The sequence below is a fragment of the Maylandia zebra genome, linkage group LG9, assembly GCF_041146795.1.
Source record: "Maylandia zebra isolate NMK-2024a linkage group LG9, Mzebra_GT3a, whole genome shotgun sequence".
Taxonomy (NCBI): domain Eukaryota; kingdom Metazoa; phylum Chordata; class Actinopteri; order Cichliformes; family Cichlidae; genus Maylandia; species Maylandia zebra.
In genome coordinates, this window is record NC_135175.1 from 5519434 (window position 1) to 5536488 (window position 17055).

Consider the following 17055-nt stretch of genomic DNA (forward strand, 5'->3'; position numbering starts at 1 on the left):
AAAGTTGAATGAAAGTTTCAACTGCCTGGTGGCAAGCATGGATGTAGAGTCCCACTTACTATGGAACTTCTTTTATACAGGGAGTGCAGAATTATTAGGCAAGTTGTATTTTTGAGGAATAATTTTATTATTGAACAACAACCATGTTCTCAATGAACCCAAAAAACTCATTAATATCAAAGCTGAATGTTTTTGGAAGCAGTTTTTAGTTTGTTTTTAGTTTTAGCTATTTTAGGGGGATATCTGTGTGTGCAGGTGACTATTACTGTGCATAATTATTAGGCAACTTAACAAAAAACAAATATATACCCATTTCAATTATTTATTTTTACCAGTGAAACCAATATAACATCTCCACATTCACAAATATACATTTCTGACATTCAAAAACAAAACAAAAACAAATCAGCGACCAATATTGGCTGCGGTCGTGAGGTCTCAGAATCTGCTATGTGAGCAAAAAGAGTGACAAGACCACAGAATCGACGGCTAATAACATCACGGAGAAGCTCGCAGCTATTAACGGGAGACTGAGAGACCAGTGTCGGAGTGTTAAAAAACAGCTTGAAATTCTCAATTACCATCATAACCCGGCTACCCCTTCGGCGCCAGCTCAAGGCTGGAGCTGAACAGCAACTCCCTGATAACGACTGTGTTGAGTCTGTTCCTTCCCATTCCATGCAAGGCCACCTGGGTTGGCTGGAAGACTGTTTACTTAGCCTGGCAGGGCGAAGGACACTGTCTCAGCTGAACTATGGACACGCACACACATACATATACTGATACTGATAAGCACTCACTGACGCATCACCCTCCCTACCCCAGATCCAACGCCACCTCCAATGCTTACCTCCCCCATGATGTGGACATTGGGTCAGTTGGAGGCGCAGTCGAAAGATTGCAGCGGTCCCAGATCAGATGTACACACTGGAACTCTTTCCCATGTTGCTGTCTGTGTTTAATGTGTTATGGTGTGTTGATACCTGTGCATTCCTGTATTATCCTTTTGTGTTGCACATTTCAATGTTTTTTTTCCTCTCGCTACCTGGCCTGACCTGTCTCCCCAATGTGATGTTTGTATTGTATGTACGGTCGGCAAGGTCTGTCATCTCGGTTGTGGGCAAAAGACCTGCAACTGACAAATAAAGGCTATCTCATCTCTCATCTCAATATAGCCACCTTTCTTTGCAAGGACACTCAAAAGCCTGCTGTGGCGGAGGCGTGGCCCCGGGCGCAGCTGCCGGGGAGGAGTGGAGCAGAAGGCTCAACAGGGCGGCGCTGCGAGGCCGGTAAGAACAGCTGATGGTGTTTATGTACTAATGATGGTCTCCCTCCGCTGTGTTTATAGTGAGACGGGGAGGAGCGGCGAGAGATCAGCTGGGCTCGTGAGCTGTCAGGCTGTGCGACTGAGTCAGCTGTGTAAACAAACAAATAAATGTGGAATTTGGCAGTACATACCTGCGTGTGCGTGTGTTTGTGCCTGGTGTATTCCACACCTGCCATCCATGGATTCTGTCAGTGTTTTGATCTGTTCACCATCAACATTGCGTGCAGCAGCAATCACAGCCTCCCAGACACTGTTCAGAGAGGTGTACTGTTTTCCCTCCTTGTAAATCTCACATTTGATGATGGACCACAGGTTCTCAATGGGGTTCAGATCAGGTGAACAAGGAGGCCATGTCATTAGTTTTTCTTCTTTTATACCCTTTCTTGCCAGCCACGCTGTGGAGTACTTGGACGCGTGTGATGGAGCATTGTCCTGCATGAAAATCATGTTTTTCTTTTTTCTTTTTTTTTCTTTTTTTTTTGCCTGTCCCGTTTGGCTCTTTTGCATCAGAATTGTTGTCTAAAGGCAAAGAAAGATGCCCAACGGATTTACTTTACCAAATTGACCATCCCAGCCTTGCCGTAATGGTCCATTTGATTCACCTTTTATTGTTTATTTTATTTTCACTTACTGAATACGGGACAGACTTGACTGGAGGAAAGAAGGGGAGAAAGAAAGAGGGAAAGAGAAACAGCTGAGAAGAGGGACGGGGGAGAAGGGCAAAAGACAAAAACCAACAGAATGAGCAGAAGAAAAAAAAAGAAATAAAAAATGCATATATCAATCACCTGGATCACCTGCTGAGAAAGAAAAAAGAAAACAAGCAGAAGAGAACAAGAGTAATAGAATAAACGACATCACAATGATATATGGGAATATGACAGTAAATACTAAATATTAAACATTATTGTGCAGCACATAAGATCAACAGAACACAGTGTGCTTTGAGGTAGGAGCCAAAAAGGGTGTAGTTTGTGGGTGTGATCACCCGTGTGTACACCTGTGAGCATGGACGCGTTTGTTTTTTTAAAAGGTTCCTTCATGTAATGATCTGCTAGGGAGTGTGGGGGGGCCACAGCCCCGTCCTCCAGGGCATGAAGCAGGTATGGAGGAGATCAAAACTCCAGACATCCAGAGGCCCCCAGAACACAAGAGACCAAGGAAGACCAACAGAGGGGCAGCCGCGCCACTGTCCCAGAAAGAGCTGAGGAGAGTCCCAGATGAGGGCTCACTCAGCAACCGCGGAGCAGAAGCCAGGGGGAGTTGCAGTGACGCGCCCGTGAGCTCCGCCGGCAGCCAGCCGTGCCTGAGTGACCGAGCCCCAGGCCGAGAGGCCGGGGACACCCCACCTCCGAAGTGGCCCGAGCGAGCCCCAGGATCCAGGCCCCGATAAGCGGCCGCCAAGGAGTGAGCCGGTGTGTACCTGGACGCCCATCCCCAGACACAAAGAACCACCAACGCACCGATACCTGAGGGAGTCCGCCACTGGCAGGGGAAGTGGTGGTAGGGGGAGATAGGCCTCCAAACCTTGGAGGGCCTGAGATGTCCCCAGAGAGGTGGCGCCTGATACCCAACCTGACATATAGACACAGAAATACAGGCACACACAGACACAAACATCCATTCCCACCCTCATGCTCTCATATGCACTTACTCCACACTCAACCAACGTGGAGACAAACATAAAGAGACACTGTACACACGATCACACTCCCCAAGCGTACTCTACGAACCGGGTCTAGGTACCCTTGCCCCTGGAGGGGGGAACTGCACCCAGACCCAGGTGGTGTTACCCTTTTCCCTGCGGTGGGGAGAGGCAGACCGCCCCGACTCCGCAGCAGCAGGGAGGCCCCGCACTCCGGACTGCAGTCGGACGGCCAACTCCTCCTCCTAGCCCCCCGCTCCAGCAGGTCGCAGAGAATGGGGGTGAGAGAAGACTCCAAATCATGTTTTTCTTGAAGGATGCAGACTTCTTCATGTACCACTGCTTGAAGAAGGTGTCTTCCAGAAACTGGCAGTAGGACTGGGAGTTGAGCTTGACTCCATCCTCAACCCGAAAAGGCCCCACAAGCTCATCTTTGATGATACCAGCCCAAACCAGTACTCCACCTCCACCTTGCTGGCGTCTGAGTGGGACTGGAGCTCTCTGTCCTTTACCAATCCAGCCACGGGCCCATCCATCTGGCCCATCAAGACTCACTCTCATTTCATCAGTCCATAAAACCTTAGAAAAACCAGTCTTGAGATATTTCTTGGCCCAGTCTTGACGTTTCAGCTTGTGTGTCTTGTTCAGTGGTGGTCGTCTTTCAGCCTTTCTTACCTTGGCCATGTCTCTGAGTATTGCACACCTTGTGCTTTTGGGCACTCCAGTGATGTTGCAGCTCTGAAATATGGCCAAACTGGTGGCAAGTGGCATCTTGGCAGCTGCACGCTTGACTTTTCTCAGTTCATGGGCAGTTATTTTGCGCCTTGGTTTTTCCACACGCTTCTTGTGACCCTGTTGACTATTTTGAATGAAACGCTTGATTGTTCGATGCTTCAGAAGCTTTGCAATTTTGAGACTGCTGCATCCCTCTGCAAGATATCTCACTATTTTTGACTTTTCTGAGCCTGTCAAGTCCTTCTTTTGACCCATTTTTGACCCACGTTGCCTAATAATTATGCACACCTGATATAGGGTGTTGATGTCATTAGACCACACCCCTTCTCATTACAGAGATGCACATCACCTAATATGCTTAATTGGTAGTAGGCTTTCGAGCCTATACAGCTTGGAGTAAGACAACATGCATGAAGAGGATGATGTGGACAAAATACTCATTTGCCTAATAATTCTGCACTCCCTGTAAATAATATAAAAATTTGTGGAGGAAAACAGAGAATATATACATACAAAAAAATGAGTAGTCCTATTTTTCCTGAGAGCTTTTTATACAGTAACCGACATGTTTCCATGCTAGACGACATCATACACTATATAAAATGACTCTTCCTGTCCAGCTTACATGCTATAATTCATGTGTGAATTACACAAGGAGTCAAATGTCTCTGATTTGTTTCACAGCACTATTAATATAAGTGACCTCTGTGGGAGTAAGTGTAAGCAGCTACTCTGCATGTTGGGACTAGGCACTGAATGAAATAGTAGTGAAATTATAATTAGTTACATTAGTTACAGTTATTTCTCAGAGACACTCTGACGCAGTGTCATCCATTATTGTAAATTTGCATGTAATTAAGAAACTGTGAGACAAAAGATGATTTTCAGGAGATCTTCCTAAATGTTCAGTTATGTACATATATCTATATCTATGTATATATAGATATATATGTGTGTGTGTGTGTGTGTGTGTGTGTGTGTGTGTGTGTGTGTGTGTGTGTGTGTGTGTGTATATATATCTATATAGTGTCTGTCTCCTGAATCCCAACTGGAAGCTGGTTTCACAGAAGGGGGCCTGAAAACTGAAAGCTCTGTCTCCCATTCTACTTTTAAATACTCCACATGTAAGCCTGCAGTCTGAGACAAACCTAATATTCTTCAGGTTACTCTGTATTCATACTGTTTAGAAATGTGACTAAATAGACCAAAAAAAAAAATAGACCAAACCCACACACAACAGTGCAGTGTCTATCAGAGGTACTAAGGACCATAAAACCATAAATCATCTGCTATGCCCTGGGTGGCATCTAGCATAAATAAAGATATATAAAGAACCAACCTCTGCAAAGGACCACAGGAATCACTTATAGGTGAGCAGACACGCACCTCTGGAAGTATTTCGGCGAATGGTCTTGGTGGTGGTGTGGTATCGACTTGGTGGTGGTTCAGCATGATGGGAGTGGGGGTACACACATCTGTCTGCTGGGTCGTCAGGCTGGAACAAAAAGTTGGGGAAAAAATGCAGATCACAGCCTTTTTCTATTCATTTCCCAGGAATTATTTTAAGACACACAGCTTCTTACAATGACTATAATCTAAATTGCTGTGATATTCTAAAACGTATGGTCGACTATACAATTTCATAAAATGTCTCTACATCTGTGTTGCACATTTGTTTTGCATTTAATATAAAATGCATTTCTATGTTTGTGTCCCACCTCAGTGAAGATATCCCGGACATCTCTGATTGGCTGTCTGTTTCTCTTCTTCAGTGTCTCGTTATAGTTATCCAGCCTCTTCCTCACAGTGGTTGCTTGTTGATGTGTCAAAGTGGACAGCAGCACCTCAGCTGGCGGTGGCACCTCATCTGCCAATGGCAAGCCCGTCACCAGGGAAGCCAACCCCGCATCTGTCAGCCACGCCTCCTCAAGCTCCACCTCTAAAAGGAACAAATCACGTAGGATCCGAACAGTAAGATGACATCTGACTCAGCTGTCAGTTTGACATACCATCCATACTCTTTCTCTCATCTTCCTCCTCTTCTTCTTCCCCATCCTTCTCTTCCTCAATGCTGTGTACTTCCCTCCAGTAGGTCTCCAGGGCAACATGTTTGGGGTCAGAGGTGGTGGAGTTAGAGGTGGTAGACGAAGACAACATCTTGTAAAAAAAAAAGTGCCAGCCAGACAGAGATAATTTTTTATTTTACGACTATTAGAATTTCAAAATATGACATAAGTAAAGTATTATCTTGTTAAAAACTTATCAAAGCTTTATCACTCCAACTTTCCCACGCTGCCAACAGAATTTATTGACATGTTCCAAAACCCAGTTTGAGATATTTTAAGCTTTGTGATTCTGGTATGTTGTCCTGCTGAAAAGCAGTGATCAGAAGAACGCCACATAAATGGATGGAAACAATACTCAGATAGCCTGTGACCATTTGAACAAAGTAATTAGTTACTAATTACAGATTACTTCTCCAAGAAAGTAATCTTGTTACTTTATGGATTACTTATCTTCAAAAGTAATTAGTTGCTTTATTACTTAGTTACTTTATAAAAACATGATACACAACCTGAATACGTAATAAAGCAACAGACTTTTCAGCCCAATTCTATTTTTTGAATTGAATCAAATGAAAAAGTTGCTTCTTAAAAATTGTTCTATTAATTTTAATCTTTCAACTGGGCAGGGATAGCTCAGTAGGTAAAGTGGTCGCCCCATGATCGGAAGGTCGGTGGTTCGAATCCACTTAACGGCTACCCTGAGGTACCCCTGAGCAAGGTACCGTCCCTACACACTGCTCCCCGGGCGCCTGCTTAGTGGGCTGCCCACTGCTTCACTGAGTGAATGGGTCAAATGCAGAGAAAAACAAGTAATTTCCCCATGGGGATCAATAAAGTATCCATTATTATTATGTACATTGCATCAAGCAAAAATGTAATTATATGCAGCAGTCTCTGACTTGAAGACATTTGTTTAACATTTAACACTGAATTTTCTGTATATTCCAGCTATACAATAAAATATTCTTTTGTGTTTACACTCACTCTTTCAAATAGATGCAAGTAAAACAGAAAAAAATAAATAAAATCAAACTTTTAGCAGCACTAAGTCCTGTTGCTCTGAGTCTATTTTCACCTGTTTAGCAGAAGTGGGGCAGTCGGAGTTTTGCCCGGTACCGCAGAGGTCATGTCACTCGGGGTGATCCGTGGGTTTCTCTGTGAATTTCACATTCCCATGTTGTGCCAAAAAGTGATCGTCTGCCAAAAACTGATTACTTGTATTTAAGCTACTATAAATAAGTTGTTAGTCTATAATATGTGAAATATATGTCAAATGCATCCTTCATGAGTGATATTAAGTCATTTTGGGCTACAAACAACATTTCTGTCACAAGGTAGAAACTGCAACCAAGACATCAAACAAGACATCTTGGCCAAATTCTAGAGTAATCTGGCCATGGGCCAGCAGAAAAAATGCAACAAATATAAGAATAGTTTGTTAACATATTTTACGTGGCCAAAAACCCAACTGGTTATAATGTAGGTACAATAACACATAAAGATACTTGGTAATTTTATATATTATATATTATTTATATTTGTAAATCCTTTTTAAAGTCAATTTACCAATATGAGTAAAGACATTACACATAAAAAAAAAACACATGGAAATAGTGGAAATCAGATGTGCTAGGTGCTTCCTCAGACTTGAAGTTTAATTTTTATGCTGTAAAAAGAAGTTTTCTTCCCCAGTGGACACTAATGTTTGTCATGTTTTACAGAATAAAACTCAAAGTAATGTCAGTAGTTCCAAGATTTAAATGCTGCATAGTCGTACTCTCTCCTCAGCTCCACATTATCTATTGTTGATCTGCACACGTCTGTAGCTGCCACGGACGTCGCAAGCTTGTAAGTCATTGTCATGAGCAATGTTCCCTCTAATTTTTCATGTGTCTGAGCGAACACACAAACTCCCTGAGCGTCCCTTGGACCACTGTGAGCAACAGCAGACGTGTGCACTGTGGTCACGCCAGCATCCAATCCATCCAAGTTACATGGTTTATTAAAATAATCAAATTACAGCATTTACATTTATGTTAGACTACTTTTAATTAACTGCTTTAGCCCACTTACAATGAAAATTAAAAAAACACTTGTTCATGACCTGTGTAGTATGTTAACACTACTGGAAGTAAAAAATAACTTGAACTCCAATTTTGAAAACAAAGTTTCTTCTTCTTCTTTTTTTTTTGTATAAAGCTCTGACTTGTATTATGAGTCTGTGGTCTGGGAGAGAGTCCTGTAACTCTATGTCTGCAAAATACAGTAAATAATGACCAATATTGGGCAATTAATTATATAGTTACTTCTTCAAAAAAGTAACTGAGTTATGAAAACAACAAAGTTTTTTGCAGCTGTTTACCTAAAAATGCAGCCAAGCCATTTTTTAAAAATAAACATTTCAAACTATTTACAGAACAATCAGCTGTTCTGCATCAAATTTGATGCCACAAAATTTTTTTGGAGTGGCACAAAAATTATTTGTGCCACTCCAAAAAATCATTTCTGTCCACTATGAGATGAAGGAGAACTACAGCCTGATACCTGCAGGCCTGACAGCAGCAGATGTATCACTGCTGTAACTCCTGTAACATTCAGCAGTCGCCTCATTGTTCTGACACACACAACAAAACTATTGACTACACTACACACTAACTACACACTAACTACACAAGATTTGCGCTAAACATCGCAAATCTCTCACATCTCAAAACACCGCTGTCACTCCTAAAACTTCCCCCTTCCTAAACAACTAAATGACATTTTGCCATATCATTTTTTGATTGGTCAACCAGGTTTCATTTTTCGACCAATAGGAAAGGGTGGGGTTTTTTGGCGTTGTTTTTACTGAGAGTGTTTTTGAGCGTTTTCCTTATAAAACGCCATTTTTACCGTTTCTTCCCGCAGTAAATATAAACGACGACAGTATTCAGGAAGAAAACCAAACATTGCAGATATTTTTTATTATAACTCTGGTTTTATGTGGCCTATCAACACAGTTTAAAAACTGGTATAAAGTCCACACTTTTTCCGTCAATTGCTCCGTCTGTCCTGCTCACATCTCCAATGGTTGTACACGTTGTCATTAACGTGGCTTCACTCCACATCAACCACGCCGCTTTGCTAGCTAAAACATTGGTGTCGGCACAAAAGGACGAATAAGGACGTATATACGAATGTGAATCGCATCATTGGCTGGACTATGGGATACGGTGACATCGTTCTAATCCCATACGGGAGCATCCAGTCACTTACTGACTGCAAAACAGAATTGTTGAAGTATTTATTTTAATTTCAATTCAGGTTAGATTTTTTTTTTTGTGCGCAACGCAGATTTTCTGTGCGCAGAGACGTGCCAGCAGTGCGCAATTGCGCACGTGCGCAGCTTAGAGGGAACATTGACCATGAGACACTCTCACAAACAAAATCACAGTTTAGTAACGCAGCGTTCCTATGGGAAAGTAACAGTAAACAAATTACTTTTTTGCAATAGTAATCCCTTACTTTACTCATTACTTGAAAAAAGTAATAACATGGTGGGACATTTAAATCATACTCGGTTCAACATCAACTGTGCTCTGAAAATATCGCCCATAATCACCAGCCTCAGCTGTTGATACAAGGCAGGACGGATCAGTGCTTTCATGTGTTTTCACCAGATTCTTATCATATCATCTGAATGTCCCAGCGGAAATCAAGACTCATCCAGGCAACATTTCTCCAATCTTCTGATATTTGATTTTGGTGAGCCTGTGTTATGGCTGACAGACGTCAGACGATGTGGCCTTCTGCTGCTGTAACCAGTCTGCTTTAAGGTTTGGCATGTTGTCCCCATTAACCATAGAGATTGTGTGAAAAAAATCCTATAGGAGATCAGATGTATCTGAAATTCTCAAATCAGTATATCCTGCACCGACAACCATTAAGTGACAATGGGAGCCACTTAAATCCCCTTTCTTCCTCATTTTGATCCTTAGTTTTTAAATTCTGCAGGGTTTTCACGACTTTGTGACTAAATGCATCGAGCTACTGCCACGTGATTGATTGTTTAGTTATTTGCATTGAAGAACAGCTGAACAAGTACAGGGAGTGCAGAATTATTAGGCAAGTTGTATTTTTGAGGAATAATTTTATTATTGAACAACAACCATGTTCTCAATGAACCCAAAAAACTCATTAATATCAAAGCTGAATGTTTTTGGAAGTAGTTTTTAGTTTGTTTTTAGTTTTAGCTATTTTAGGGGGATATCTGTGTGTGCAGGTGACTATTACTGTGCATAATTATTAGGCAAATTAACAAAAAACAAATATATACCCATTTCAATTATTTATTTTTACCAGTGACACCAATATAACATCTCCACATTCACAAATATACATTTCTGACATTCAAAAACAAAACAAAAACAAATCAGCGACCAATATAGCCACCTTTCTTTGCAAGGACGCTCAAAAGCCTGCCATCCATGGATTCTGTCAGTGTTTTGATCTGTTCACCATCAACATTGCGTGCAGCAGCAACCACAGCCTCCCAGACACTGTTCAGAGAGGTGTACTGTTTTCCCTCCTTGTAAATCTCACATTTGATGATGGACCACAGGTTCTCAATGGGGTTCAGATCAGGTGAACAAGGAGGCCATGTCATTAGTTTTTCTTCTTTTCTACCCTTTCTTGCCAGCCACGTTGTGGAGTACTTGGACACGTGTGATGGAGCATTGTCCTGCATGAAAATCATGTTTTTCTTGAAGGATGCAGACTTCTTCCTGTACCACTGCTTGAAGAAGGTGTCTTCCAGAAACTGGCAGTAGGACTGGGAGTTGAGCTTGACTCCATCCTCAACCCGAAAAGGCCCCACAAGCTCATCTTTGATGATACCAGCCCAAACCAGTACTCCACCTCCACCTTGCTGGCGTCTGAGTGGGACTGGAGCTCTCTGCCCTTTACCAATCCAGCCACGGGCCCATCCATCTGACTCTCTCCCCCACCGATGTAGGAGCGGTGCTGAGCAGGATCAATGTCCACAAGGCTGCAGGTCCTGATGGCATCCCCGGGCGTGTTCTCAGAGCGTGTTCTGGGGAGCTTGCAGGAGTGCTCACAGACATATTCAATCTGTCCTTGGCCCACGCTGTGGTACCGGCCTGCTTCAAATCCACCTCCATCGTCCCGATACCCAAAAACTCCAACCCATCTTGCCTCAATGACTACCGCCCAGTAGCACTCACCCCCATCATCACTAAGTGCTTAGAGCAGCTGGTCCTAGCACACTTCAAATCCTGTCTCCCCCCCACCCTGGACCCCCACCAATTCGCATACCGCCAGAACAGGAGCACAGAGGATGCAGTCTCCATCGCACTGCACTCTGTCCTCTCACACCTGGACAACAACAACACCTACGCCAGAATGCTGTTTATAGACTTCAGTTCAGCATTCAATACAATCCACCCCTCACAACTCATCAGGAAACTGACAGACCTGGGCATCAGTTCCCTCATGTGCAAATGGTTACTGGACTTCCTGACCAACCGCCCCCAACATGTCCAGCTGGATAACCGCTGCTCATCTACCATCACAATGAACACCGGTGTACCACAAGGCTGTGTGATGAGCCCTTTCCTCTACTCCCTCTTCACCCACGACTGCAGACCTGCTGATGGTTCCAACACCATCATTAAGTTTGCAGATGACACCACGGTGATTGGCCTCATCAGTGACAACGATGAGGCCGCCTACAGGGAGGAGGTGGATCGTCTGGCTGAGTGGTGCGACACAAACAACCTGCTGCTTAACACCGAGAAGACCAAGGAGCTCATCGTGGACTACAGGAGGAATGCTGACCCACATCCACCCATCTACATTAAGGGGACGGCTGTGGAGCGTGTGAGCAGCTTCAAGTTCCTGGGAGTCCACATCTCCGAGGATCTCACCTGGACGACCAACTGCTCCAAGCTGGTCAAGAAGGCTTACCAGCGCCTCTTCTTCTTGAGGACTCTGAGGAAGAACCACCTGTCCTCAGACATCCTGGTGAACTTCTATCGTTGCACCATCGAGAGCATCCTGACCAACTGTATAACAGTCTGGTACGGGAACTGCTCTGCCTCGGACCGGAAGGCGTTGCAGAGGGTCGTGAAAACTGCCCAGTGCATCGCCGGAGCACCACTTCCTGCCATAAAGGACATCTACAGGAAGCGGTGTCTGAAAAGGGCTGGGAAAATCATCAAAGACCCCAGTCACCCATCACATGGACTCTTCACCCTCCTGCCCTCTGGGAGGCGCCACAGGAACCTCCGGACTAAGACCACCAGCTTCTTCCCCACAGCTGTCAGACTCCTGAACTCTGCCTCCTGACATCTGACCCACATTAAACTCATGGACTGAACATACACACACACAATGGACAACTGTACCCTCAAACACACAATAATAACATGGACTGAACCACCACTCACAACCACTAGCACTTTATATAGCCTCTGTAGAAACTATCTACACCCTCACTTATCTTAACTGCACTACTGTATAGCTCTGTGTAAATAATCATTCTGTACATTCGATAATCTTTAATCCTACAACTGTTTACAACTTGCATAGTTCACATTTCTGTATAGCTGTATATCTCAGATTCTGTAAAGTTATTTATTTCATATTCTGTATAGTTTTTCATATTTATATCCTGTTCATATCCTGTACATAGCTTGTACTCACTACAGCCTGTACATACTTATAGTTATAGAATATTCACAACATACTTCATACCGTGTACATTATAACATACCATAATAGACCCATTTCTGTAATATACTCACATATCTATATTATTGCTAATATATATTGTAATATATCTATATCACTAAAGCACTTCTGGATGGATGCAAACTGCATTTCGTTGCCCTGTACCTGTGCATGTGCAATGACAATAAAGTTGAATTCTATTCTATTCTATTCTATCTGGCCCATCAAGACTCACTCTCATTTCATCAGTCCATAAAACCTTAGAAAAATCAGTCTTGAGATATTTCTTGGCCCAGTCTTGACGTTTCAGCTTGTGTGTCTTGTTCAGTGGTGGTCGTCTTTCAGCCTTTCTTACCTTGGCCATGTCTCTGAGTATTGCACACCTTGTGTTTTTGGGCACTCCAGTGATGTTGCAGCTCTGAAATATGGCCAAACTGGTGGCAAGTGGCATCTTGGCAGCTGCACGCTTGACTTTTCTCAGTTCATGGGCAGTTATTTTGCGCCTTGGTTTTTCCACACGCTTCTTGCGACCCTGTTGACTATTTTGAATGAAACGCTTGATTGTTCGATGCTTCAGAAGCTTTGCAATTTTGAGACTGCTGCATCCCTCTGCAAGATATCTCACTATTTTTGACTTTTCTGAGCCTGTCAAGTCCTTCTTTTGACCCATTTTGCCAAAGGAAAGGACGTTGCCTAATAATTATGCACACCTGATATAGGGTGTTGATGTCATTAGACCACACCCCTTCTCATTACAGAGATGCACATCACCTAATATGCTTAATTGGTAGTAGGCTTTCGAGCCTATACAGCTTGGAGTAAGACAACATGCATGACGAGGATGATGTGGACAAAATACTCATTTGCCTAATAATTCTGCACTCCCTGTATACTTGACAAAAAGACCTGTGACTGTATTTTTTCTGTATGTTACAGAATTTGTAACAACACACATTTTATAGTTTAATAAGTTAATTTTAGTTAATTATAAGACATATAACATAAGACAGTTATATATGTTATATCTGTATTTATATCATATCAGAGTTTGTGGCTGCTGGTGGAATGAAGCTGAGCTCACATTGTATATTTATGAAGTGTATGAAGAAAGGAAGAAGGAAGTCAGCCTCTTTCCATATATTGATCTTTGTGTGTGTGTGTGTGTGTGTGTGTGTGTGTGTGTGTGTGTGTGTGTGTGTGTGTGTGTGTGTGTGTGTGTGTATGATGGGGTTGAGGGGCCTTCATTGTGTGTCAGGGGTACCTTGGGCTAATGGTTTTGGTTCTCGAGGGACAACAGGGTGGGGTGCTAAAGCTAAAACTGTTGTGTGTCCATTAGGACAGAGGAAATGGATGCTGCTGACCAATCACAGCATCAAGAACTAAGTGTTTTCACTCAGGTCATAAGACAATTTGACCTGATTACTCCGCGTGCAGAGTGATAAAAAATATGGACTTCGATGGGCTGAGTACAAGCTAGTGCAGTTTGCTGTCATTTGTTCTCAGTTTCGACTCAGTTTCGATTATGACTTCTGTCATAGCTTTGATATTAATAATAATATAAATAGGCCCAGAGTCCAAAACACTCACCAGAGTTCTACTTTCTATCTATTTCAATATTTCTAAATTTCAAGTGGCACTGGAACTGAAGTGGAACTGTTCCTCAGACTGGATCTGTTTTATATCAGGCCGACTATCTTAAACGACCAGTACATTTTCTATCAATAATCACACCGTTCCCTATCACTGTCAGGCATCAAGAGCAAAAACAGGAAAAAAGAGACTCACCTCGGATCAGTATGCTTCCCGATCCTCTCTGCGTGGAGACATGAGAAGAGGCGATAGGAGGGGCCTGTACGTGTGCTTGGTAAGAGCATAGGAATATGGGCGGGCTGGAGCTTCCCAGTTTAGACCAGCTGCTGGACGCCAACTCGGACTATTATGATGGTATCACAACTTTATAGTACCGGTATCAGAGTAAATATGTTGATTTTTCTTTGTTATAAGAGACACAGTCAGCTGTCCTGGGCTGACTAACTTATCACAGAATTGAATAGTCTTTATTAAAAGAAAACACGGTCAGCTAGTGAATTAGTACAGGGCATGGTTTTCTAATGCCAGCTAAATAATAATAACAAGCCATCTGTGCCTACAGGGTTACTAGAATTACCATTATAATTGATTACTTTCTTATGACTGGTTGAAACTGGTTTTCAGTCATTCCTGTTATTGCAGCAATCCTTACATATATAAAAAGAGACATCTTATTTGGTAAACAAGAAGTAATAGCTTACTAAATGTAGTAAGAAATATCATATGACATGTCCATTTTTCCAAGGGTGCAAAAGAAAAGAACATTACACTCTGCTAGACAGATGTACTGCATTGTAGAGAGTCAGTGGATGAGATATGAGAGATTTTCTGTGTCTGTCCTTGTGACAGTGGGGCTGAATCAGTCTGTTAGAGAAGATCCTCAGAAGCTGCACCTTGCTGAGGCTTTTAAACTCCATCATTAAGCTGTGTTTATTGCTGTTGCCAGTACAAGAGAAGTGAGCCACTGCAGTTGTGTGCAGCAAATATAAACCTCACTTCCATGGGATTTTGCAAAGAACTTGACCCGAGTCCACATTTAAATGTTATTGGGTTTGAGGCCTTTACACTGAGGCAACAAGGAATCTGATGAGTTATGGTCTGAGCTGCAAACAATACAGAAACAGAGGTAATTTCTTAAAATAACAAAACATTTCTCCTTATAACAATAATACAATAATAATGAAATAAATAATACTTATATATGTATAACCAGTCCCACTGGAACCCCTGAAGCTTTTAACTCCTTCCGAGTGGTCATAGCTGTGTTGGTGGCCCTACCTCACCAATCTTTTTCTTACTCTTCTCACTCAGTATATGAGGATGGCCGGCTCTAGGCAGATTCAGACAAGTACCCCAGTGCTTCCATTTTTTAATGATGGATTTACCTGAACTCTGTGGGATGTCCAGTGAGTTGGAAATCTTTTGTAGCCATCTGTTTTCATTGATTCGTTCTCTGTGATGCTTGGGATGTTCTTTTGTCACCATGTTACAATTGTGGCAGGAATACTGATGAACCAGAGACTGGACCTCACATACACGTGTTTTCATACTAAAATCATTTGACAAACATCAACTGCACTCAGGTGATCTCTCATTACTAATATGACACTGCAGGAATCAGCTTTCTGGACCTCTGTTGAATTGTTGTTGTTGTTGAATTACGTCGTTGACTTTAAAGGGGGGGTAATTTATGCAAAGTGTGCCTGGTTACACAAACTCAATGTTTAATGTGTTTATTTCAAATTAAAAGCTCTCAACCAATTTCATGGACAAAACCCTTTGTTTCTTAATCATATGCTTATACTGAAACATTTTTTCCTCCGTAGTGTAGAGGTTAACACATTCACCTTATATGCAAAACATCCCTGGTTTGAGATCGGGAGAAGACACAAACCCAATCTCAGAGGGTCACAAGCTTGTGTATTTTTAGTGGTGGTCTTGGTCAAATCAAATGTGTAGAACTAGCCACTGTGGCAGCCCCTTGGGAAAATAAAGAAGGAGCTAAAAGTACCATGTAGGAACTTGTTGTGGAGAACACAAACTCAAAAAACACAAAACAACAATGTGGCTCTGGCATTCACCATCTGACAACCGTTTATTAATTCACACATTATTCTAGGTGGGAGAGAGAGAAGGCAACCCCACAGGGAGAGAGCAGGAAAGACAGTGAGATGACACATCAAAGAAGCAAAGTAGAAAAATATGAGGAGTTTAACGAAGGGTCTAGTGAGGTTGGCACTAGAACATATGAACCAGACTGGCACAACAAATGTAAAGGTAAGGAATGTAAAAGCGTGCCTTGTATGTGTCTTGGTCACAAAGCAGCCCCCCAAGAGCCAGAGGCAGACAGAGAATCAAGGAGATCCCCGTCATCTGCAGCCCCCAAAAGTACTGACGACCCGAGACTACACATCTCAATGTGCCCACCCCAGCAGAACAGGGAGGGAGGCCCCAGGTGTGTTTTCTAATTACAAGTAAAAACTAAACAAAGCGTACTTTTTTTCCCACCACCACCAAGCGCCCGCTCTTGGGAGTGATCATCTGATTGTTGGGGGCTTTCTTGTGCAGGGAGCTGGTGTTGAGGGACCAGCCGAGGTCCTTCTCCAGGTGTACACCCAGGAATTTGGTGCTGTCAACGATCTCCACAGAGGAGCCGTTGATGCTCAGCGGTGAGTGGTCGCCTCGTGTCCTCCTAAAGTCAACAACCATCTCTTTTGTCTTGTCAACATTCAGAGACAGGTTGTTGTCCTTACACCAGTCCGTTAGTCTCTGCACTTCCTCTCTGTACGCTGACTCGTCGTTCTTGCTAATGAGACCCACCACGGTCGTGTCATCAGCGAATTTAATGATGTGATTTGAACTGTGTGTTGCTACACAGTCATGAGTCAGCAGTGTGAACAGCAGAGGACTGAGCACACAGCCTTGTGGGGCCCCAGTGCTCAGTGTGGTGGTGCTGGAGGTGC